Source organism: Callospermophilus lateralis, chromosome 1 (genome assembly GCF_048772815.1).
Source record: "Callospermophilus lateralis isolate mCalLat2 chromosome 1, mCalLat2.hap1, whole genome shotgun sequence".
Lineage (NCBI taxonomy): Eukaryota > Metazoa > Chordata > Mammalia > Rodentia > Sciuridae > Callospermophilus > Callospermophilus lateralis.
Genome location: NC_135305.1, coordinates 20,466,795 through 20,491,559, shown reverse-complemented (window position 1 = coordinate 20,491,559; position 24,765 = coordinate 20,466,795). Strand labels below are relative to the sequence as shown.

At 38.4% G+C, this 24,765-nt stretch overlaps 1 protein-coding gene and 1 pseudogene across 1 annotated transcript in view; one reads left to right on the top strand and one right to left on the bottom strand.

The window, feature by feature from the left end:
- Exoc4 (exocyst complex component 4) overlaps nt 1-24,765 on the top strand; it is a 787,478-nt gene that overhangs the window by 588,398 nt on the left and 174,315 nt on the right. The gene's annotated exons all lie outside the window — the stretch shown is intronic.
- Nucleotides 21,344-22,695, bottom strand: LOC143411716 (origin recognition complex subunit 2 pseudogene; annotated as a pseudogene).

Here is a 24,765-nt window from a genome sequence, read left to right as displayed (position 1 = left end):
TATGAAAATAAAATATATAAATAGCCATGTTCATATTTCTTCCATTTATTGAGCAGGCAGTCATATTTTTTTAAGTTTTTGTTGTTAAAGTTGGACATAATACCTTTATTTTATTTATTTTTATGTGGTGCTAAGGATCAAACCCAGCACCTCTCATGTAGTAGGCAAGCACTCTGCCGCTGAGCCACAGCTACAGCCCAAGCCCCCAGATTTTTTTTTTTTAAGGACTTTTATCTCAGTTCTCAAGATACCAACACAAATGTATTTGGAAATAATGTGGTTTTTATTCTAGGATCCTTGGGTCCATAGTTTACCCTGTTACCCTCAAATCTTCAAATCCACTTTCTTACCCTATACCCAAGTTGTGATGTAAGAGTACTGTTAATATAGAATAATAAATGGTTCTGAAAAGCATAGCACATCCCATTTCTTTTGGGAGAGGATAGAAGCAACTATGGGTAGGAAAGTGGTTCTTACATCCACTCCCTATGTTCTGTCAACCAGTCAAAGTAGTTAACTCTGCATTCCCCTTTATAGTCAAGAAAGTTAGTGAACAATTATTACATAACTGTAAGACTTATCTACAATTATTATGTCTATATATGTAGACTTTAAGGGGAGAGCTGGTTTAGATCTGGCCCCTGGTTGTAAGTCTTTAATCTTATCCCTTTTAGTCATGTAAACAGGTCTGTCTCCTCCCTCAACACACCAAGGCTCCAAGCCTCAATTTTCTTGCCTGTGATCTGAGGCATTTACCCCACAGCATTATCAGGAGATTGAATGATCTGGAACCTATAGAAGAACTATAACTGTGTAAAGTGAGACCCTACAGGAATATTAATTTTAAGAAACTGGTCCTTATCAGTAGACAAGACTGGGCTTTGATATTAGATATGGGATCAGATTCCGACCTGCTGTTACTGGCTGTGTGAACTTTCATAGGAAGCCTAGCTTCCTTGAGCCCTAGTTTCCTATAAGTTAGAAATAATACTAATCCATCTCTTGCTACTCCAGTATATGGATTAAATCGTAATGCATGTAAAAGAATGTAAGACCTATACAGATAAAGTTATTGGTACAATTGTAAATGAAAAAATATGTATGATGCTTTACTAAGTTGTGAGAGAGCTTTATAACAGTTAAGCACATGTAGCACTCTCCCTAGGTCTAATTCCTGGCACTGGTGCTTACTCACAGAGGGTCATCACCTGTTCTGTAATTGCTTGTTTAATTCTTTGCCACCCCCCTTTAGATTATTTTTGAGTATAGGGAGACTGCATGAGCATCTCCCAGTGTAGTATCTTAGGAAAAGTCTGTTGAATGATGAAATGTGTGACTTTTATGATCTACAATACTTTTTATGCTATGGTTCCTCATAAGATATCATTCACAGTTAGAAAAGTGGCTATAGATTGGAATTAGTAGGGCAATGGCCAATTAATACAGTTGGTGTGCAATCTATGAAATTGCTCCTGTCCATCTTCAGGCTTATTGATGGCTTTCAATTCAAGTTTCTTGCTTGATAGGATCTCATTTGAAACTAGAGTGCTAAGGAGAAATAGGACACTCTTCTTGAGGTACTGGGGATTGAACCCAGTGGTGCTCTACCACTGAGCCTCATCACTGGCTCTCTGTTGTTGCTGCTGCTATTGCAGTTGTTGTTATTATTGACATTGTCATCATTGTTATTATATTTTGAGATAAGTTCTCACCAAGTTGCCCAGGCTGGCTTTGAACTTGTGATCTTCCTGCCTTAGCCTCCCTTGTAACTGAGATCATAGGCATGTGCTACCATACTTGGCTTAAAACATTTTTAAAAATAATACCTCCACCTGCTCTACATGGATGATTGCCTTAGTACCTGGGACTAAACACACATACTTTTATCTGCCAAATGGCCCTGAGGAAGATACTCTGTATGCCTTTGGGAATCACATGTCTTAGAAACTCCTTGCGTGTGGCTTTGTGCAGATACTCAGTTGATTCTAAGATTGGTGTTCTGTTCAGTTTGCAGACATCACAGTTTTCTTATACCTTTACTCCACGACAGTTAGTCCAAACCTGTATTAGGTTATTTTCAAGTTAGTCAAAATAGTGTCACAGTCTTGGGCACCTCTTACACTTCATTTGGTTTGAACAGCAAGTGGCATCTTGTTGCAGCTTGCTCCCTAATTCCAGAATGCATCTCAACTTCCAGTCACTTATTTTGGGACAGCCAGCGTTGCACTCTTTCAGGTCTCTTTTGTTGATACCCTCTTGGTACCTTGCCTTTCAAACTTTACCAAACCACACCCAGTGGCACCTATTTAATTTTTAAAAAAACTGATTCTGCTTTTCTTACCATTTCTTTTCAGTTGAGTTAAATCTACAGCCATTGCTTGTGCAGTCTTAGTTTTTCCAAGCGTCCATTAGAGGCAAATGGCACCACAGTTCCTGCTACATTTCAAGCACAATGTCCCAAAAGTAGTGAGACAGAGCATCAATCTTCAGTGCCACCTGGCTCCCTGATAAGCTTTTGTTTTATGTGTGGCTATGTTGTCAGGAGCTTTGCTCCCTCTGTTCCTACCATCTCACCCAGAGAGCTTTTCTGAATATGACAACCATCTAAAGACGAATTATCTCCTCGAAAAGTTAATTTCTGTTTCTCAGCAGGGAGCCGCTGGTTCCCGCTGGGTTTGAAAGTGCTGCTGTTTGGTTAATGGATGAGTGTCTCTTGGATCCTGGTACCCACACTGGATCTGTTGCAGCGCCTGGCTTTCCATTTGCTTTAATTTCCTACTTGCAGCTGGAGTTAGGAGACCTAAATGGGTTTATTCACAGGATAGTGGCTTTCAGTCATTAGCATGGGAAGGAAATGATATTGAAGACAAGGTCTGGAGAGCTGCTTTTATGCCATCCTTGTTCGGCTAGGACAACTTGGTTGCTTGGTTGGTTGGTTGGTTGGATTTTCTTTTAGAGAATGGATTCACAAAATCCTTGTAGAAGTAAAACAAATAGCCTAACATAAGAAGTTCATCTCTGACTTTTAAGAGTGGGAAAAGAATGGATGGCATTTTTTTTGTGTTTCTTTAATGCCAAAGATTGTGAAGATAAAATAAGATGCTGGATGGAAATTTCTCTAGCACTTTTAAGTATAATAGTCAATGTTGCTAATGTTTTATATCCTGAAGCTCTTTAAAATGCAGGAAATTTTGTGACAACTAGTACTCTTATCTTCCGAAAAGCAGAGCCAGGATGCAGACTACAAAACTTATAGGACACATCTAGAATGTTTCTGTTAGATTATGAAATTGACACTTTTGTTGGTCAGTAAGGTTAAATCTTGGCAATTTCTTGCAGGTTCAAACTATGTAGTTTGGGCTTTTTAGATACAGTTATAAAAGCCAACAGAGTACTGTAGGTATGTGTTTCCCTCTCTGAAAACACCCAAAGCCTAGAGGCCAAGGCCTGTTTGTCCTTGAGAGGAGCCCAACCCTAAGGTATTAACTGTGTGTCAGAAAAATGACAGAGTCTCTATGCTGGGGAACATCTTGGGAACACAGACCTGCTAGGGTTGGACAGCTCTCTTCCCACTTTTAAGCCTCCTTTTCCTCAGCATTCCTGCATATTACAGTTAACAACAGCATGAGATAGTGATCACCAAACTACAGGTTCTGAGGAACCAAGTAAAACAGCCAGCAATTCCTCATTCCTAAACAGTATTTGACAATATTTTTTTTTAAATTCTGATGATGCCAGAAATGTGTTTATTTGGCAGTTTATGAGAGGAAAGAAGAAACTATGTAATAAAAGAAGAAACCCCACCATATCTGCAATGCAACTTTGGGCAAATATCTTTTTTTTTCCTTGATGTTGTTTTTTTTTATTATTAGTTATATATGACAGCGGAATGGTGATTACAAATAAAAGTCATGAGACAAGGTGTTTGGTCAGCAGGTGGTTACATTATGTAGCTTTAGAAACAGTCCAATAAAGTGCTAAGGCATACATCAATAGTGGCTCCAGTGCTTCAGATCTTTAGTTGTTTTTATCTTTCTTTTTTTAACTTTATTTAGTTCAGTTTTTGTTTTGTTTTTTTTTAAAAAAGCTTTATTTTCAGGGCATTTTATTTCTTTGGTTGATCAATTGATTGATTGATTGACAGAAGTACTAATTATAGCAGAAAGGATAGTTAAACTTAGTTAAACTAAATCATTGCTTCCAGCTGTGAAGCTCATGTATGGCTCTTTCTAAGATTTCCAGGGACATCTTCAGGAAGTCAAGGATGTTCTTTAAGTCAAAGATAGATACATTCATATTTCTTCTTTCTTCTTCTTCTTTTTTTTTTTTTAAATAATACAAGGGATTGAACCCAAGGCCTCACATATTCTAGAGGAATATTCTACCACGGAGCTGCATCCCCCAACCCAGATATATTTCTTTTTTTATTTATATATGACAGCAGAATGCATTATAATTCTTATTGCACATGTAGAGCACAATTTTTCATATCTCTGGATGTATACAAAGTATATTCACACCAATCTGTGTCTTCATACATGTACTTTGGATTATAATGGTCATCACATTCCACCATCATTAATTACCCCATGCCCCCTCCCTTCCCCTCCCACCCCTCTGTCCTATCTAGAGTTCCTCTATTCCTCCCATGCTCCCTCTCCCTACCCCATTATGAATCAGCCTCCTTATATCAGAAAAAAACATTCAGCATTTGGTTTTTTGGGATTGGCTAACTTCACTTAGCATTATTTTTTCTAATTCTGTACTATTTCATTTACATTTACCTGCAAATGCCATCTCTTTTATTGCTGAGTAATATTCCATTGTGTATATATGCCACTTTTTTTAATCCATTCATCTACTGAAGGGCATCTAGGTTGGTTCCACAGTTTAGCTATTGTGAATTGTGCTGCTACAAACATTGATGTGGCTGTGTCCCTGTAATATGCTGTTTTTAAGTCCTAGGGTATAGACCAAGGAGAGGGATATTTCTTATTTAAAAGCTGAAGGTCTGGAGACAACACTTGGTGGTAGAGCACGTGTCTTGCATGAATGAGGTCCTGGGTCAAACCCTAGCACTGCCCAAAACAAAAAAACTGAGGTGGGCATTATGTAGGAAAAACATTTTCCCCATATACTTACATTTGATAATATATAATGAAAAACATTTAAAAATTAACATATAAAGCAACTGTTACCATGTCAAGGATCTCTGTGTTATTGCAAGGATCCATCAATCTGAATAATTTGTCAACATGGGTAATTGTTTTGTAGCCTGTAAATGTATTTCATTGAAATGTTTTTGCCAAGAAAACAAAGACTGTGTTAGAGGATGCCATCTAGTTTGGAACAGCTTTCTTGTTTGGAAAAATTCCCAATTTTACAACTCTGCACTAGTGACTGATAGTTGTGACATTCAACAATTCTACTGGAAACTACTGACCAAACAGTTATAAACGTAGATTTCATAAAAGGCATTAAGTGGCCCTTGAGTTATTTGTTTTCTTGCATCTGTTTAGGATGGTATTAGTAGCAATAATAAGTATATCTTGATTCTGGAATGTGTTCTTTCCACACCTAAGACTTATTCTCATCACCATCATCAGTTAATATTTTGATGATTGCTGGCTGTGTCTCTGCTGCTATCCCTAATGGCTACTTCACATAAACAACTGTAATGAAATAGTGCAGAGCATCATGTGCCCACGGTGGTTATTTATTCACAAGTTCTGAAGTTTGATATGACTAGACCCACTAATCTATTTGTGGAAATGGGTGCTATCAGTAAATATTTGGATAGCATTTCATTTGTTGCCTTTGTGTATATCATGTGCACAGCCATCTTGAAAGAGGTTATTTCTTCTATTTTGCATAGAAGAAACTTGTCAACTCTGTTACTGTATCACAATTAGAGTATGCGAGATCAGGATCCACTCTTTAATTCTTCTAATTTTGTGTTCTTCTTACTCTGCTTCCTTTCCTGAATTAGGAAGGCATAAGGGGTCCTCAATCTACAAAGGTTGGTAGGAATTATTAGATGATCTTGCTAGCCCCCAACCTTTCCCAATAACTACTGATAATTTGCCAAACACCAATCCAGAAAATATTGCTTAGTAGTAAATTCTTAAATCATTTCCTTCTGGTTTTTAAAACTTTCACTGTACTACTAAAGGAAGAGGGATTGAATGATGAAGGATAATTTATGGAATCAGAAGTAGAACTCCCGAGTAAATTTGTGTATCAGAAGTGGGAACTAGGGGCTGGGGATGTGGCTCAAGCAGTAGCGCGCTCGCCTGGCATGCGTGCGGCCCGGGTTCGATCCTCAGCACCACATACAGACAGAGATGTTGTGTCCGCCAAACACTAAAAAATAAATATTAAAAAAAAAAAATAAATATATATATTTAAAAAAAAAAAAAAAAGAAGTGGGAACTAAACTTTGTCCTGCTGTGGCCTATCTGGACCGCGTAGTCTTACATAATAAGAAGTGAAAATACAGGAATCCCGAAGACCAAGTTTCCTAGACCAGGAGCCCTAAGAGCAGAAACTGAAGCCCTGAGAACATTTGATAGACTGGGGACAAGGGGAAGGAGAGGTCCTTTCTGAGCATTTATCTTCTCCAGTCCTGGGTGGTCAGCGCCTGGGTTCCTTCTCACCTTCTTGGCCCAGTCCTATTGTTGCTCTGCCCCCTTCCCCATTCTGTGTTCCAAAGGGGTGGTGTGCCCATATTGGTTTTCATCCTTATTGGATGGCATCCTTATTGGAGGCAGTTGCTACACTTCATGAAATACCAAAGTTTATTTCCTTTTATTCCCATGGTGATTTTAGGAAATAATTGATTACTAGTTTTGCACAGGCATAAACTCACTCAGGTGCTCTGAGATATTCAAGAATGAACAGGATCAGGCTTTGTTTCAGGAAACTTAAATTTTAACTTAGGTATATGAAAAATACATTTGTATGATGAATTCTGTCTTACTCATCAAAGTATTCATGGTACTTTTTGCACACCTGACTTGGGAAATGATAGTGATACTCTTGCACTTAAAGTACTTGATTGCTTTAAGAAATAAACAGTAAAAGTAGATTAGTATAAATAAAATGGAAGCTTCCGAGTTCATAACTAGTGATCTTAACCTAGGTACCAAAGTTCGTGTACTTACCCACAGACCCTTAGTCAAATCTAGTTATTCTAGAAAATTTCACCTATTTGATTTTCTGACTAACATTGTTATTAATTAGTTTTGGTGTTGGGGATTGAACCCAGGATCTCTCACATGCTAAGCAAGTGCTCTGCTGCTGAACTACATCTCCAGCCTCTGGTTCACATTATTTTTAAAAAGCAGCATACTAGTATTTCAGGAACTGAAAATAGTAAGGGTCTACTACTATTTTTTTTATTCAAAGCATTAAGATTTAATAGCTGCCAGTCTCTATAAGGAAAACTATGAAATCATTAAACTACATGCTGATTTGCATCTATTTAAGTGGGACACAAACTGCTTTCTCTGCCACAGTACCTTTTGAGGGCATGGCTTTGTTGCTGAACAGAGAGGTTAATTGTGATAACAACAAACCATTAATTCATAATGAGTCATTATGTGGTTACATTAAGATCTATGGATATCACTGCAAAAGGCAGGGCAGCATGAATATATTTTAGAAAAATCATCAAAGACTGGAGTGTAAGAAATTATATAAATCATTAAAGTGTTTGTTTATCCTGGAAGTTTGATTTATTAAATATTATATTAAAACAGGTGAACTACTTATTAGGAATTGGGATTTTATTTGGGAAGTCTTTTTCTGAAAATGTGAGTAGTAAAGGATTATTATGCATGTAATTTTTAAAATATATGTATTTATGTATTTATTTTTTATGTGGTGCTGAGGATGTGGTGCTCAGTGGCAAGCACTCTGCCACTGAGCTATAGCCCCACCCCTATTATGTAATTTCAGTGATATTTACAGTTATCTAATAGTTTTTAATTTGCTTAAACAAATTCCATGTAACAGAGTTGTTATTTTGACTAATTTCATCCCCCCAATCAGATTTAAAGTGATTTTTAGCATTTTTATTTTTACTGAATTTCTTATTTTCATTCTCTTAAAAAATGGCAACCTTTTGTCAAAAGAAATGAAAATTAAGAAATTCATTGGCAGTGCATTGAAACAGGTGAAAACAAGTAGCTTGTGATGAAAATCTCTAAGAGTCATATAATCTACTTACAAATGACATAAATTCAGTGTATGCCAAAAGGTTTTTTTTAATTATACTAATATTCTGAACATTTAATTGAACTACATTATAATCCCATTGTTGCACTGTCCTGTTTATTTTTATTCATTCCTGTAGGGATACTTGTTTTTTAATTAATTGATTTCTCAAGATACATTTTGATGACCAAATGAATGCAAAGGCATCTATTTTGCTGTGCATATTTTTCTTTATATTCATGTCTCGAGTATTTTTGCAGGTGAACTAAACTTAATTTGGTCAACATTTATGAATGGGGACTATAAAACCACCTTTTATTGCACTAAGTCCTTTTCGTAAATATAATCATATTTAATCTTTGCAATAATCCTCTGAAGTGAATACTTTAAATCAAGGGAAACTAAGTGACTTCTCAGGGTCACAGAGCAAGTTACTATCAGAGTTAGCAGTGAATCCCACACTTTGCTCTCCTTGCTACACGTCTTCCCTCAAGCATCTGGCTTACTGGGTATCAGACACTGAATGGCTGGCTGCTCAGGGTGTGCAGGGTCCTATGTGTCTCAAGGTTTAGTTGGGATGAGATGGTTTGGGGCAGGGACTAAAAAAGAGGGGTGCAGGTGTGCTCTTCAGTGCAAGCAGTGCCAGAGGAAATAGGCAAGAGATGAGGTCAACTGGAGAGACCATGCTGGCAAGACTGCTGTCCTGTTACTGCCGAGGGTACTCAGTCACACGGGCTGGGCAGCAGGGATTTGGTTAATCTGAGCCACTGCAGCTTCCTCCTCCTGCTAAACTCTGACAACTGCCCTCCTATTTAATTATTTATCTATGTTCCAAAGTAGAACTCATTTTGATTCATCTCTGGATCTTAGAGCCTGTGTGCTCTGAAGCTTGGAGGTGGTTCCCCCATCCCAAGTTGAAGTATAATTTACAAATAAAAATTCTACATAGTTAAGGTGTAGAACGTGATGATTTGATATATGTATACATTGTGAAACCATTACCACAATCAAGCTAATTAGTACATGCATTGCTTCATATACCTACTCTTTGATTTTTTTGTTTTTGTTTTTGTTTTTCTTTTCTTCTTTTTTTTATTTTTTTATTTTTTATTATTGGTTGTTCAAAACATTACAAAGCTCTTGACATATCATATTTCATACATTTGATTCAAGTGGGTTATGAACTCCCATTTTTACCCCGTATACAGATTGCAGTATCACATCGGTTACACATCCACATTTTTACATAATGCCATACTAGTGACTATTGTATTCTGCTAACTTTCCTATCCTCTACTATCCCCCCTCCCCTCCCCTCCCTTCCCATCTTCTCTCTCTACCCCATCTACTGTAATTCATTTCTCTCCCTTGTTTTGTTTTGTTTTTCCTTTCCCCTCACATCCTCTTATATGTAATTTTGTATAACAATGAGGGTCTCCTTCCATTTCCATGCAATTTCCCTTCTCTCTCCCTTTCCCTCCCACCTCTCATCCCTGTTTAATGTTAATCTTTTTCTCATGCTCTTCCTCCCTGCTGTGTTATTAATTGCTCTCCTTATATCAAAGAAGACGTTTGGTATTTGTTTTTTAGGGATTGGCTAGCTTCACTTAGCATAATCTGTTCTAATGCCATCCATTTCCCTGCAAATTCCATGATTTTGTCATTTTTTAGTGCTGAGTAATACTCTGTTGTGTATAAATGCCACATTTTTTTAATCCATTCATCTATTGAAGGGCATCTAGGTTGGTTCCACAGTCTAGCTATTGTGAATTGTGCTGCTATGAACATCGATGTAGCAGTATCCCTATAGTACGCTCTTTTAAGGTCTTCAGGGAATAGTCCAAGAAGGGCAATAGCTGGGTCAAATGGTGGTTCCATTCCCAGCTTTCCCAGGAATCTCCATACTGCTTTCCAAATTGTCTGCACCAATTTTCAGTCCCACCAGCAATGTACCACATCCTCGCCAGCACTTGTTGTTGTTTGACTTACTCTTTGAAGCTTTGAGTTTTAGAGCTTTTCAGGACTTGTAGAGCTTCTAATAAAGACAGAAGTGTGCATGCTCCCTTTGCTGAAATGGATTCAGTCCATCCTAGTTTTCATGGAGAGGCTCATTTGTAAGTCTCTTTGGTTGATTTGAAAACATTTATCTCTCCTGTGCCCTGCATTCTCTCTATGCAAACCAACAAAACTCAACCCCTGGAACTTGCCTGGTTGTAGTGTAGTATTGGGCTCCCAGACAGCCACACACCACCTATCAGTGACCTTGGGCACTATAATAGAGGATTCTGCCACTTATGGAAGCTGCTACTACTTAGTCCAGGCATTGCCAGACTCCAGGGATTCACTAGGAGTGACTAAGCCAGTAGGCTCTGGAGCCAGACTGCTTGGGTTCAAGTTGTGGCTCTGCCACTTACTACCTGAGTAGCTTGGGAAAATTTCCTACCCCCTCTGCCTCAGTTTTTTGCTTTGCAAAATGGCAATAATAGCATCTTCTTCACAAGATTATTGAAAGGCCTAAGTAAACTATTTGTAAATTTCTAATATGTATCCTATGAACGCTCTCTGAAGTAGTGATCAACACTCAGCTAACATGCCGTATTGTCATTGTCATCATTGACCTCAACCCTTGCAGAGCATACAGAACCCTCTGCCCCTTCCCACTGAGGGCAACATCCCAACCTCCTCTTTCAGAGGCCTGACCAGTGCAGGTCAGGTCTCCTTACAAGCTGTTAAACTTTTCCTGGGGGGAAAAAGATGATTATTCTTTCACATGGAGTCAGGGAAGGAGAAAAATGTATTTGGGGGGTTTCCCCCAGCCATTTCTTTATTGGCTATAACAGAATTAGTCTCTCAAATTTTCCTGCCATATTCACTTAAAAGTGACATGTAGGATGACCCATAGAATAACAGTGGAATACCCTTATCACTTCCTTAAACCTGCAAAGACCAATTTTTCGATGCCTCAGAAGTGGACATGCATATTTAAAAGGACGAGTTCTTTCAGCAGAACCCTGAGAAAATGCATATTGACTCACTTAATTAAAGGAAGATTATAACTTGTGCACTGCACTTCGTGTGTTCTCTTGACTACTGTATACTTCCAAGGCTGTTTAAAGCATGTGTGCTAATGGCCTTCTCTTTTAGCCCTGCATGCATTTGACATTATTTCATCAATTTGGTAATCAAATAATCACCAAGAAAACAGAAGGTGAAAAATAAGAATTTTCTTTTATAAGTTAAAATACTATAAACTGTCTTTAGTAAGAGTTTTATGTAGAATATGATTCAAAGAGATTCTTCCTTTTTTCAAATTTTATTTTAAGAGCAAAGGTTCTTTAGCTTTTTTTATCCTTCTGATCAAACTTCATGGCTTGGTTAGGGGTCATAAAATTGTGAAGATTTGACTAGGCCATTTATTTGGAGACCTCCAGTGTTCACATCTTTAGGTCATTCCTTTTGGACCAGATTCCACAGAGGAAGATTCTCTAAACTGATTTCTGGAGACTAAAGCCTGGCTGCCAACATCAAAGAAACCAAATGCAAACAAAGTGGCAGTGGGCTGGTGATTCTTGTCATTCAATATGTGTCAATTCACCTAATGCCCACGTTTTTCTCTCGCCCTTAATTATTCATGCCACCGCCTAGTCCAGAGACCCTCTATTTTATTCTTTCCAGGAATAAACCTTCAGGTTTTTGTTAGAGTGGAGGAGAGACAGTTGTTCAGCTGGGGAGGAGATTTGGAGGTCTCACTACTGAAATAGACCAATAAGCAATCCTTTTATTAGCCATTTTTATTAACCCTTTTGCTCCTGCATCAGATATGCCTGGAATATGATAGGAATTTGAAGTGGGCTGCTTTTCAACTTTCCCCACTACTGTCATAGGATTCTGTTTTCTGGAGTCTAATTTAGAGTCACTTGCCACTGTAATCTACTTTCCAGCTTCCATAATTGGCTTGTTTTTGTTTTCTCCCTCCTGTTCTCCTTACCCTTGTAGGTTTATGTCTTAGAAAAGAAATAATCTCTTTTATTGTCATTTCAGCGGGGATTTGTGTGACAGAGAATCTATCTGCATGTTCAGTCAGCTTTCTTTACCTGGAAGTAAACTCTTTCCTCATTGCATCTCTCTATTCCTCATACCTGTGCCTTTACTCAGAGCTGTGCCCTGCCATTCACGACAGGCATCTGAGGAGAAATATGTCCCCTTCTTCTCTTCCTACCCATGCTATTGAGGTCCAGTTTCTCCACTTACACCCCATAAAGACCCAGCTTATTTCTTGGTTTGTCTGTGAAACCATTCTAAGCATCCCAGGCCGTAATGAAGAGCATCCATATATATGTCATGTGTGTGACTGAGTTTTTGCATATTCATCTTTTCTTTCATCTTTCAGAACACTAAAACTCACTTACATTTTCTTCATGCTAGTGCCTTGTCTGATAATTTGTGATGGAAGTGGCAATATGATCAATTGAAAAGAGCAGCGTTGAATAGGACAGCCTGGGGGCCGATCTGGGCTCCACCACTTTCCAGCTATGTTTTCATGGATGTTTAACTTAACCTTTCTGCAGCTCTCTGTCTTCATCTGTAAATGAGCTGTGTGAGGACTGCATGACATGAAGCCTGTGGCCCTGCTCGGTGTAACCTGTGGCATAGAGGAGGTGTTGAATACAAATTCTATCTCCTTGGCACAGTGCTTCCTTGATAGTAGAGCTCAAGAAATATTCAGTAAATGATTTTTCTGGAAAAAATAGCTTAGTAGAGATTCTTCATTAGACATAATTACTGTACTTTGTCCAAGCTGTGTCACATCAGTTGTGGCACAACTAACGTCCATAGAATGTTATGGCAGGAAATTCTTAGGGCACCAGGGGAGCAGAAACAGTGTTCAATAAAACTGAAAAGGCCTCAGTCTCAGTATTGGCTTTACCAGAGTTAACCTGAGGCTTACAGCTGTGCTTCCTGTTTGCAATTATAAAAGTGAGAACTGTGTTAACTAACTTCCAATTCAGTCCACAGCTTGCCACTTGGGATCTGGAAGCTAGCTGATTCTTTGACCTAAGGCACTCTGCTATGTAGAGTTGCCAGTTATAATTATATGTTCAGGTGTCAATTAGCAAAACAGCCCATTATTTGGCAGTTTGGAGTAATGAGATGGATCTTGCCCTAATCTTTCAATTCGACAAGCATTTGATAAGTGCTTTGTACATAAAATTCTATATTGTGCATACCTAGTAAAAATTACAGAAAGAGCTGGAGGTCAGAAATTTAAATGTGCATTCCTTTGTGAACTCATGAATTTTCCAATAGAATCTTAAGCAATAATGAAAAATGTAGAATGTTCTCTATTTTAAAAAAAAAATGTTTTTTCTTTCATACACACCCTTTGTATTCAAGTGATAAGAGTTTCAAAGACTTCATGGAAGAGATATCATGAAAATCCATTTAATGTAATCATTTAGTGGAAAATTGTTCCTGAAAAATGATTGTAGTGGACTCTGCTTGACTCTGGGGAAACCTTGGTCAGTGAAACAGACCATCTTTTTCCAAAGGTTGCTAGTTGCTTGTGATATTTAATGACATCAGAGCTTTCCATGAGACTTTTATTAGTGCCACATCCAGCTTTATGCATAGATTGTCTTCATTAAATTCATCTGTTGCACTCTCTTTTCATCACTATGGCTTGAGCTATGATTATTTCCCATGAATTAAAAGTTTCTGCAGGACACAGAAAGAAGATGCAAGAACTTGCTTAGGGAGTTGAGAGCATAGTAGCCTATAGCATGGTAGAGCACGAAGACTCAGCCTTACACTGAACTTACCTTCTCAAACTTCCTTTTTCACACTTGACCTCTGTTCTACTCATTGGATTAGAGTGCATATTCTGTTTTTCATAAACTCTATCATTCTTTTTTTGTCACTCTCTTCCTGAATTTATTTTCTAGCTGTGGTGAATTATTAGATCAAACATCCAGATTATTATCTATCCATATATTTGAGAATGGATGTATTTGGGTAGTCATACTCCTGAGGTTCCTGAGAGATGGTCTGATATTTTTAGGAATTTTGTGAGCTGATTAATAAACACAACCATTAATAAAAATAGATTCCATAATATTAAAAACAAAGGTAATAAATACTCAAATTCATCAGTTCTTAATTATTTTACTACATTTTACTATTATCCCTATCCTTGAGTTAATTTCCATCCATTGTAGCAATACTATATATCACTATGTATGTTACTATGCATCTCTTCGCAGCTCTGAGTTTGGTGGCATTACATTTACTGTTTAAAATTGGCCATGGTAGAAGTATTTACATTACTAAAACCAGAAAACACTACAAATCGAACTTCTCCATCTCTCTGGAGAGCCAGTTATGAAACCGCCAGTCATGTTCTTGTCTTCTACTACTACCAGTTGCCAATGACCTTGAGCCACCACAGTTACCGTTTATCTTCAAGATGGCCAATTCTCCCACTAAAGTAGTCAAACCTGTTTTTTGCCCCAAAGCCTGAGTGAACAGATTTCTACTCTGGATTCATGAGCACTCCTACACTGCTCCTCCTTCCTTCTTTTTATCACCAACGAACCAGTCATTCATTTATCCTTTCCTTCTTCTATTTCTACCTTCAATTCCCTTCCCCTTCCTCCTCCTTCATATTCTGTCTCTACCAGTGATTAAGAGCAGGGCCTCTGAAGCCCACCTGACTGAATGGCTCAGAATCTGAATCCACCATTAACAGACGGTGTTAACTTTTTCTGCCTTGGGTTTATTATGTGTGAGTTGGAGATAATAATAGTATTTACCTCACAATTTTTATGGGGCTTAAATGAATTAATGATTTTAAATCACCTAGAACACTGCCTGGCACATAGTAAGCAATTGGCACATGTTTATTTATTAAAATAAACACCTGTGACTATTATGGTTTGCAAATGAGTGTCCCCTAAACACATTCCTGTGCTAATGCAGGAATGTGAAATGACTGCACTGGAGCTCTGGCACTTCACCATCCTAGTTGGAGTGAACTGTGTGATACCTGTAGGCCTGTGGGGCGTGACTGGAGGAGGTTGGTCATTGGAACGAGGGGGCTTACCCTGGAAGAGCATATCTTCCCCGGGGCCCCTTCCCCCATCCCACCCCCACCCCCTCTGCTTCCTTGCTGCCATCAGTGGAGTGACTTTCCTCTGCTGTGCTCCTCTGTAATGTTCTGCCTCACCTTGGCCTAGAGCAAGCAGTCGGCCATCTATGCACTGACACCTCTGAAACCAGGAACCCCAGATAAACTCTTCCTCCTCTAGATTGCTCTTGTCAGGTGTCTTGGCCACTGCTACAAAAAACAGCTACCTAGTCCTTTCCTACAGGCTTATGTGGCAGTGTTCAAGACCAAGAGTAGTAGAGGGACACATGAAAATAAAAGAGGACAAATGGCCTGGGGATGCACCTGAAAATGATAGCTCTAGGAAACTAGGGGAAAGGTGGGCGAAATAAACCAGAGGAGGGGTCCCAGCAGGGAGGGAGGTAAGAGAAAATAAAAACAGTAATATTTCAGAACAACCTACAAAAATTACAAAATACATAATAGAGACTTTTAATATTTTCTTTCAAATAAGAATACCAGAAAAATAAAGGCACATTTTTCTAACTATATAGAAAATTTCCATTTTTATTTTAGCAAATAAATCAATTTCAGCCTTCATTCAATACAGAAATTTGGTTGTCGTATATTTAAGGTACTTAAGCTAAATCAAACATGTATTGAACAAGAGACACGGAGACAGAGTGAGAAGAGTGTCCATATCTATAAAAAAACCACAGGCCCAGGAACCAGAGTACTCGTTTGTTTGACCATCTGGAAATCTCTAGTGATCTAGGCACTTAATTTTACCCTCATTTTTAGAACAAAAGGGAGACAATAAAAGAAGAAAATGGGCAGCAGGGACATTGTACTTTTCATTTAAAAAAAAAAATCTTAGTGATAACAGGAGCAGAGAGTTTAAAAGAAAAAAATGAAAAACCATTAAAATGATTTGAATGCTCTGTCTATATTTTGTGGTGGGCTCTATTGTTTTCTGTTACATGGGAACTGTGGTAATTTTATGAATCATTAGAGTTTTCTTTCCAAATTATATCTGCATGTTCTTAAAGTGCCTCCTAAGTTACCCACAGTAAGAGGCTGTTGAACAATTTCATTTAATGCTTTTGAATTTTGTGCTAATTTTGCATTTTAAAAAATTTATACTTAACAACCCAGAGATAAAATCATGACAGCTGAGTCTTTGTGTATTTTATTTCTCCTCCTTTTTAAATCAGTGGAGGCTGTCTTTATTCTCATCTATAGTGACTATATAAAGCCCTCATTTGGTATAATGATGGCTTCCCACTTAAAAGCAAGCACTCTCCCATACTATTCAAGGTTGAAGACAATCAAAATATTTGACCTTTGTCCTCTGGCCTAGGTCTCAGTAGGCATAATGATCTGCAAAACATGAATTTTGTTATGTCTCCCTCTTAGAAGGATGGCCCACAAAGCTAGGCCACCAGCCTAACATGTAGTCCACGAAAGCTGGTAGTGTATGCATGTGCATGGGAGGTATGAGCTGTGTGAAGATTTCAAGTTTACTTTCTTTGGGGGACTGCCTTTGTTTTTTTCTGGTGTTATTTTTCTCTTTTTTTATGTTAAAACAGTCACAATTTGTGAAAACAGTGACAATATAGGTGATCTTCTTGTTTTGGCTCAAGCGTCTTAATAAGATTAAAGGTCATATCTATGCTGATCTCCTTTTCCTTCTGGTTGGTGAAATCCTAAAGTCTGGAAGTAATTGTAGATTCTAAGTATTGGCTGTATCCTTCCCAAGGGCGTAGGTGTTTCCTGTGTGAAGAGATTGTCTTAGAAGGAAATACATCAAAGCTTCAATATTCTGATTTTTAACCACTAACTATTCTTGTACTTGAGAGAAAAGCTGCCTCCCTGGGCAGCATGTGGGTGGTTCTATTACTGTTCTTTCACACTAACTTTGGCAGGATGCCCTGGAGTTTAGTTCATTAGAATGCATTTTAGGGATTTCCAATCTCATCTTGGCCTATCTCCTCATAAATAATGTGCCTCAATAACTAAAATCTAGGAAAGAAAAGTGTAGATGACTCATGTCTTGGAAAGATGAGCTAAAGCCCAAGTTTACTTTATGGTGGGCAGGCTACAGATGTCACCATGGTTCACGAAGATTATCTCGCCCTTTGCCAACATAGATGCTTAACATCCCAAAGTCAGTGAGTATTAAAATGATGTTCAGAGCCCACTTCTCTTGTGGGCTTGTTTGATTTTGTGCCTGCAGTGCATTCTGTTTTGCTCAGCATGGAAAGAACATATAGAGCAGTTAACTTTATTCCTGGAATGAACTAGAATGCTGGGTTTACAACTGCCAGTTTTTAAAAAACAAAAACAAAAACAAAAAAAAACTACTTTTTAAAAGTCATTAGTTCTCAGATGTTATCGTGACTCCCAGTGTGAGGCATATATGAATTGTACCTCTACCCTTGAACAAATTCTCCCTTGCCTGTGCATTCTTGCATGCTGCTCGCACACTCTCTCCCCGCAAACAGTTCCATATGTTCTGTTTTACTGGAAGCCAAGCTCCCTGCTCATTCTCCTCCTCAGAGGACTCCAGATCTCACCTCTGAGGTGCATGAGTAACTGAGGCTGAAACAATTTGTAGGGAAACTTGTCAGCATAATTGATTATTATATGGCGTGAGCCACCAAAGACAGGTGAGCCAGCACAGAGCGGAACAAATGCGTATGTAGTGTGTATCTCCCACTGGGTCCAACTGGACTTCCTCCCCTGACATGTTGATTTATATTATTTGTAGCTCTTCCCTAATGAATCCTGCCCCACTGTGGGTCATTGCAGCCTCCTGGTGAGTAACCTGCTTCTATAAGCAAAAAGAATAGCAAAGGTTCTGCTCTGTGAATTTTTGCATTTGTTTGTTGGCTCTAATGGGAGTGGCTGAGGACATGTAATCTCTAAAAGGACAAAATAATCACATGAAATGCTGGAATAATGGTGCCACATCAAGAAAGGGGCTGCTGTACTGCAGGTGCTTTGTGACATGACAGAAATCTGTCGAGGAGCATGAGAATTTTTGAATGTAAAGAAGTAACAGATTTCCGATCACCTTTGGTAGCAGCTTGATGTTCTGATGTTCTTTGAAAACCTCTTTTTAAGTGTTATGCTTGTTCCTGGAAGCTGCTCTAAGTGTTAGACTTGCTATAAAATAGGGAGATAATGACTGCTCCACTTTCTCACAAGCTGTTAGGATACTGACTGAGATATTTGCAAAGTACTCTGAGTTCTCGGGAACAGGAAGAAAAGCATTACAAAATGCTATGGCAGTGTTGTTAGCGGGGCATGGAAAATTATGCTAAGACACAATCTCAGAAACAAGTTTTAAGACAGGTCGGATTACTAGTCTGAGCCTGTGCAGCTGTCCTGCATCCTTCTGGTCTGTCCTTTGGTCTCAGGTATCAGTTGGTGTGATTTGAGGCCAGGGTTTCAGGAAAGCAAGAAGAGTTGCCCATGCTGGCTCAAAACTGCCCAGGAGTAGACCATGGGCTGCTGGCCTGGAGTGGCCTCTGCCTCCAGAAGCCTGGTCAAGCAGAACGCCTGCTGATCCACCAGAAGGTTTGTTTCCCGTTCTGACTCTGTCTTGTCCACTGGCTGAGTCTCCCTTTCACTGACACATCTCAGGTGACTGTCTCTCTTCCCTCGCATATACTAAACTGTCCACAAACCTGATTTTGGTCTAACAACCCCACCATTGTAACTGTTGTCTTAAGGTGCAGTAAGCTTCTTCCTCTGTTAGTCCTTTTTCATCTTGACCTTGCTACACCAGACACCGTAAACTGCCTGGATAGCTAGAACGCATCACTTACGGTGTTTGTGTATTTACTAAAAGCAACAAAAATACTGACTAGGAAATGGACTCTGGGATCAGGCTGCTTAAGTTCCGATCCTCTATGTAACTATTACTTTCTAGTTGTGTGATCATGAACAACTTTTTCACCTCTTGGTACTTTTATTTTCTCAACTGTAAAACAGGGGTAACAATAGTAACTATTTTATAGAAATTTAAGTAAGACTTACAGTGAGTTAAATAAGATAATGCATATAAAGTAGTTGGACCTATTATGCCACATTTTATTACAATCTCCTGTTTTGTTTATTTATCTAAACTATAAATATCAGGAGGCAGAAAATGTGTGTGTGTGTGTGTGTGTGTGTGTGTGTGTGTGAGAGAGAGAGAGAGAGAGAGAGAGAGAGAGAGAACTGTTGTACTCTTATGTTCCCAAAGAAAAGCATAAAGACAGGGCCAGGCACATAATGGATGCCACTCCAGTAAATGGATGGATTGATGGATGAATGGTAAGTAGGCAGCTCATTTTAACATTCACATTTATATTACAATGTGAACTTTTTATGTTTATATCCAAAACTTGAGAAAGGAAACCATGGTTCTTGGGAATCTTACTTTGTTCAATCAAGATCAATAAGAGTTAGAATAAAGTTATCTTTAAATATCCATCTATTCTTTGTAACCTCATTTATCTTTGATCCTTTTAATTCTTTTTACTTTTATACTACTTCTTGTTATTAATTTTCTTCTTTTAAGTAAATTGCCTTTTTAAGAGAACTTGTATTGGTTTTGTTAAGGAAAAGAATGAAGGTATTTTTTTTAATGTGTATACCTAGCCTTTAACATATGGAATAATTTGGGGCTCTTTAAGCAGAAAGAGAACATTTAGAAATATACAATAGGGAAGTAAAATTCCCAGGAACACTGTTAGATGGAATAAATCCTCCCAGTTTCTTCTTTCTTCCCTGGGATTTCATGAGTGGTTGGTTTTGTTATTTAAAAATCAGATGCCCTTACACTATCCCTTTTCCTGCATCCTTTTTTTTTTTTAAGTTAAAACTGCTGATGCAGTACATATTTTATTACACTGATATTTTAATGAAGAATTTCATTTCCAAGTATGAAATATTTCAGGGAGTATGTAAAGACTATAAACTGATAACAGTAGCCAAGGTTATCTATTTTTTTCCCTGCTTAAGAAGGCTTGTGTAAATACTTAGAAGCCTTGAAATTGTCACTTTAAAAAAAAAAATTGAAATGTCTTACAGTGAGTTTTATGTCTACTTGACAGAAAACTCAAGATTGATTCATAGCCAGCCAATAATACACCACTCACCACTCAGGAAAAGAAAAATACATCAATTTATAAGAATAATGAAATGTTTTTATTTTCTATTATCTTGAAAATACTTAGAAATCAATTTATTTTACTTCTCTAAACTGACTTCTCACTTGTATCATCAAGGTCAAAGTCAAGGCACAGATATTCATCGTTCCAAATATCATGACCTATTGTTTATGTGCTGTGTTAGGTCTATACCTGTGTACTTCCTGTGCTTTTCTTACTATCTCAATTGAGTAGTATAATACCTCTACCTACTTGCCTAAAGAAGAAATCAGCAGCACTGACTTTTCAATCTACACCTTGTGTTAAGTTGTCTCAGAAACAGCGAGAGATGCTCTGCCTTCTCCATCACACTCACTGGTCCTGACATATACAACAGCAAATAAAGCAGATTTATGTGATGGCTGTACCTGTATTTCTATACTCTGGAATGCGTATACTTGCAAACAATCAACTCCAGAAGTGCTAAAAGGCCCTCAGAAATTAGGAATAGTATTTTTAGTATAAAAGAATTTTAAAACATCCAGTTCCAAATAGCCCCTGTGCACACTGTTTGTTCCAGCAAGAAGTGCACAGAGGCAGCGAATGGAAGACACATTTTTCCAAGTTGAGGACCACTGCATTAAGCTAGAGATCATATAACAGCCAGCCCAATCAGGGGTTCTAATTGATGCCATCTCCTCTGACCAATATTAAATGTCATATGTTGGGGAAATAATCTGATGTTAGATGTAAACACAGCACTTTTGACTGGAGGAAAGGCAGGTGGGGTTTAACAACCCTTTCACGGAAAGTTCAAGAATAAAGGACAGCTTCAAGTCTCCTCTTCTTCCTTTTCCAAGAAATCAATAAATACTTCACTTCATCAGTTCCCTCCTGGAGTAAATTCAGTTAACTGATCTTGGAGTGTCAGATTACTACTGACTAGGAATGCCCCCAACATTGCTGGTAAACATCTGGAAAAGAAAGTCCATTGTAGGAAAAGTTATCTAGTTATCCAGTGATACTTTATTAGTAGCCTGAACATCCATCTTTAATATTAGGAATAAGAGTTTGTGAGATATGAGTCAGGGAACTAAGAGGTAGAGATCCAGACTGTTTATCCATAAGAGAATTTCCATAGGATGTTCTGTAGTATAAGGATTAGATGTAGTCGCTTTAGACCAGAGCCCGTTACAACAACTCTCTTTTACATGATCCCACTGAGAAAAGCAATGAGGTAGTCAGTAGATGCTATAATGTGTATATTACACAAAGATGATTACTGTCCAATAATTTGCTGGCTGTCATCTCCTCTCAACATCCAAATGTGGATGGGAAGTATAGTTCTAAAGATGAATCTCCTTTACATTGGCTTATTATCCAGTCTAGTCGATCCCCGCAATGTCATAAAGTCCCAATATGATCAAGGACTTCTTCAGTTATAAAATTAAGGAGTAATTTCACATTGGTTTCAGGAAAGAAGCCAGAGTAAAGTCCTGCAGCATAGTGCTTCAAAACCTTTATGGTAAATCTTAGAACCCAAACCATCAAGCACAACTCAAGGAGTAACTGCAGCATCCATTCATGAAACCATTGTTCATATGACTAAGTTCCTCATAGAGTTGTTCAAGTTCCTTAGAAAAGGAAGGAGAAACCTTACTGAATAGATTATGCAGAGTTGGCAGATCCAGGTTAGCTCTCTTTGGTTTCTGCAGTGTTCTATCAGAGGTGAAAACTTTTAAACTGCTGCGAGTCTCAAAATACTCTGCTAAGTTGCTTGTTTTATCTTTTTAAATTTTCTTTGAAGGTGTTTCTTTTCAAACAAGAGCTGAAACTCTATTCTAGGCTTGAATCTTTTGGCTATGACTGCATTAGTCTCCTCTTCGTATTCTGAGAAAGCTCTTCATCATCCTTTAAATTGAAAGCAGAATATTCACTTTCACTGTCAGAATGAGACCTTGGAGCTATTAATCTTTCCTTAGACTACAAGGTAGCATTGACAGAAATTCACTTTTGTCATTGTTCTCCAGCTGAACTTTGAAGCCGAATGGCCCTTGCTACTTTGAGGAATATTTATCATGATTTCAAAATCATTCTTCAAACTGAATTGAACACTATTTCTTGGTGTGTTTGCTGGTTCTTAAGTCAATATAGGCATCTTCTCAGAGTGTTTTCTACTCTAAAAGGAAAAAAAATAATATTCCCATCATTTGTAGCAGAACCATTTTTCAGGAATTAGTGGTGGAGGCTCTAGGGCATGGTGCCAGCATCAGCTAGCTCCCATGAAGAGCCCCAAGGCTGCATCACATGGTGACGGAGTTGCGGGGGGGAGCATGAGGCCCAGCTAGAAAGACCACATGGTGAGACAGGAAGCCCAAGCCCTCTTCCTTAGCTTCTGTCAAAGGTTGTTCTCTCCTCTCCTTCCTCTCCTTCTCCTCCTCCACTCTTCCTCCTTCTTTTTGTCTATAGCTCTGTTCTTTATTCTCTGTTAATCTTCTTTACCTCATGCCATGACTGTCCAAGCCATTTTAGTCTCCTGCCAGTGTGCCTGCCAAGTTCATCTATGTCTAACACCCTTTTCCCAGGAGGGGGCACAGTAGGGGCTGGTAAAGATAACATTGACCTGGAAATCAGAAGGCCTGACTTATTTTTTCTTTCCCAATCTTATTTCCTCCATCCTTTCCCACCCCACTCTGTTTTTGATTTTCTGTTTATCTCTGGTTTTCAGCAATGTGTCCATAGTGGACCTTGCTATTGTTTTTGTTATCTTCTACTTGAGGTTTATTGAACTTCTGGAATCCCTGAGCTTGTATTTTTCATCCATTGGAAAGTTTGCAGCCATTCTATCTCCTTTCCTTCTCGTTGTCCTCTACCTCCTTTGGAAATTAAAGATGTGTGGGTATTAGATTGCTTGACATTGTCCCACAGTTCACTAGCTGTTCTATTTTATCATCCATTTCTCTGTGTGTGTTTAGTTCGAATAGTTTCTTTTGCTATGTTTTTCATTTCTCTTCTTATCCTTCTTATCCTTTACATTTTGAAGCATAGAATCACATTTATCATAGCTATTTCAACCTTTTTTCTAATGATTTTATTATCTGTGTCACTACTGGATCTCTTTTGATTAATTTTCTTTCTTCTTGGGTATTTTCCCATATTCTTCCATGCCAAGTAAATTTTGAGTGATGCAGAACATGTAGTTTTATTTTTACATTGTTAAATGCTGAATTTTGTTATAGTCCTTTGAATATTCCTGAACTCTGGGAACACATATAAATTGGGGGAGATTATTTTGATCATGCCATGCTTCTGAGCTTTGTCAGATTTTTCTAGAGCAGTCTTTAGTCTGAGACTAGTTTGAACCCCATTTCTTTTCTGAGGTTTTGCCCACACCGATTTGTTAGGAGGTTCTTCCACCCTAGCCAGTGGGACCATGGGCCATTCCTGAGCTGGGTGAACTCTGGAGACTGTTCTTCCTGCTTCTTTCAAACACTTCTCTCTGGCTCTAGTGGTTTCCTTGACATAGATCAATACTCAGCTGAAGGTTTAAAGGGACCCTTCTGAAGAGCTCCAGGATTGCCTGCACTCTCTCGTGCCTGCTCTCATGTCTGTCTCTCTCTCTCATTCTTCCTCCCTCTTTCCCTCCCCCTCCTCCTGGCCATTTCCCTCTGCCCCTCCCTTTCACTTCCTCACATCATCTTTGTCTCTCCCTCTATTTGTGCAGCTACCTCTTCTCCAGTATTTTTCCTCACAAAACTCTAGCTGCCTTGGTCTCCCCCAACTTCAAATTCTGTCTCCTCGACTCAGCCAGTCTTCCAGGTTCTGTTTAGGTCCTTTCGTGAGAGTGATGCTGGGGTTGATGCCTGGATGAGGCCTATATCCCTCTGACCTCTACCCCATGTGTGGTTTTCTTTGTCTGATCATAAAGTAATCCATGTGGTGTTAACTTTGGTACAAGGAATGTTCATTTCTCGGTCAGTCTCTTGTTTGTTTCAGTACCAATGGCTAGCTTTTACTTGAACCCATTGTTTGACTAAAAAATGATTTTCTAATTCAGTTACATCTCCATGTATTAGCTGGCATTCTTAAAGTAGTCTTTTCCCTATTTGGTAATACGAAAATACAGTTTCTACTGAAAAGACCAAGCAAATGCTCAATACTTTCTCTTTGCCCATTTTCAAAGGAGATTTGATTTGTCACCCCAAATTGTGACAAATAAGTCTTTTTCTGATTTTCTTTCTTCTTTGGTTTTTCATGTGTTTTTCAGTAAACATAACCAATTCAATATTTTTTTTTTCTTTTTGA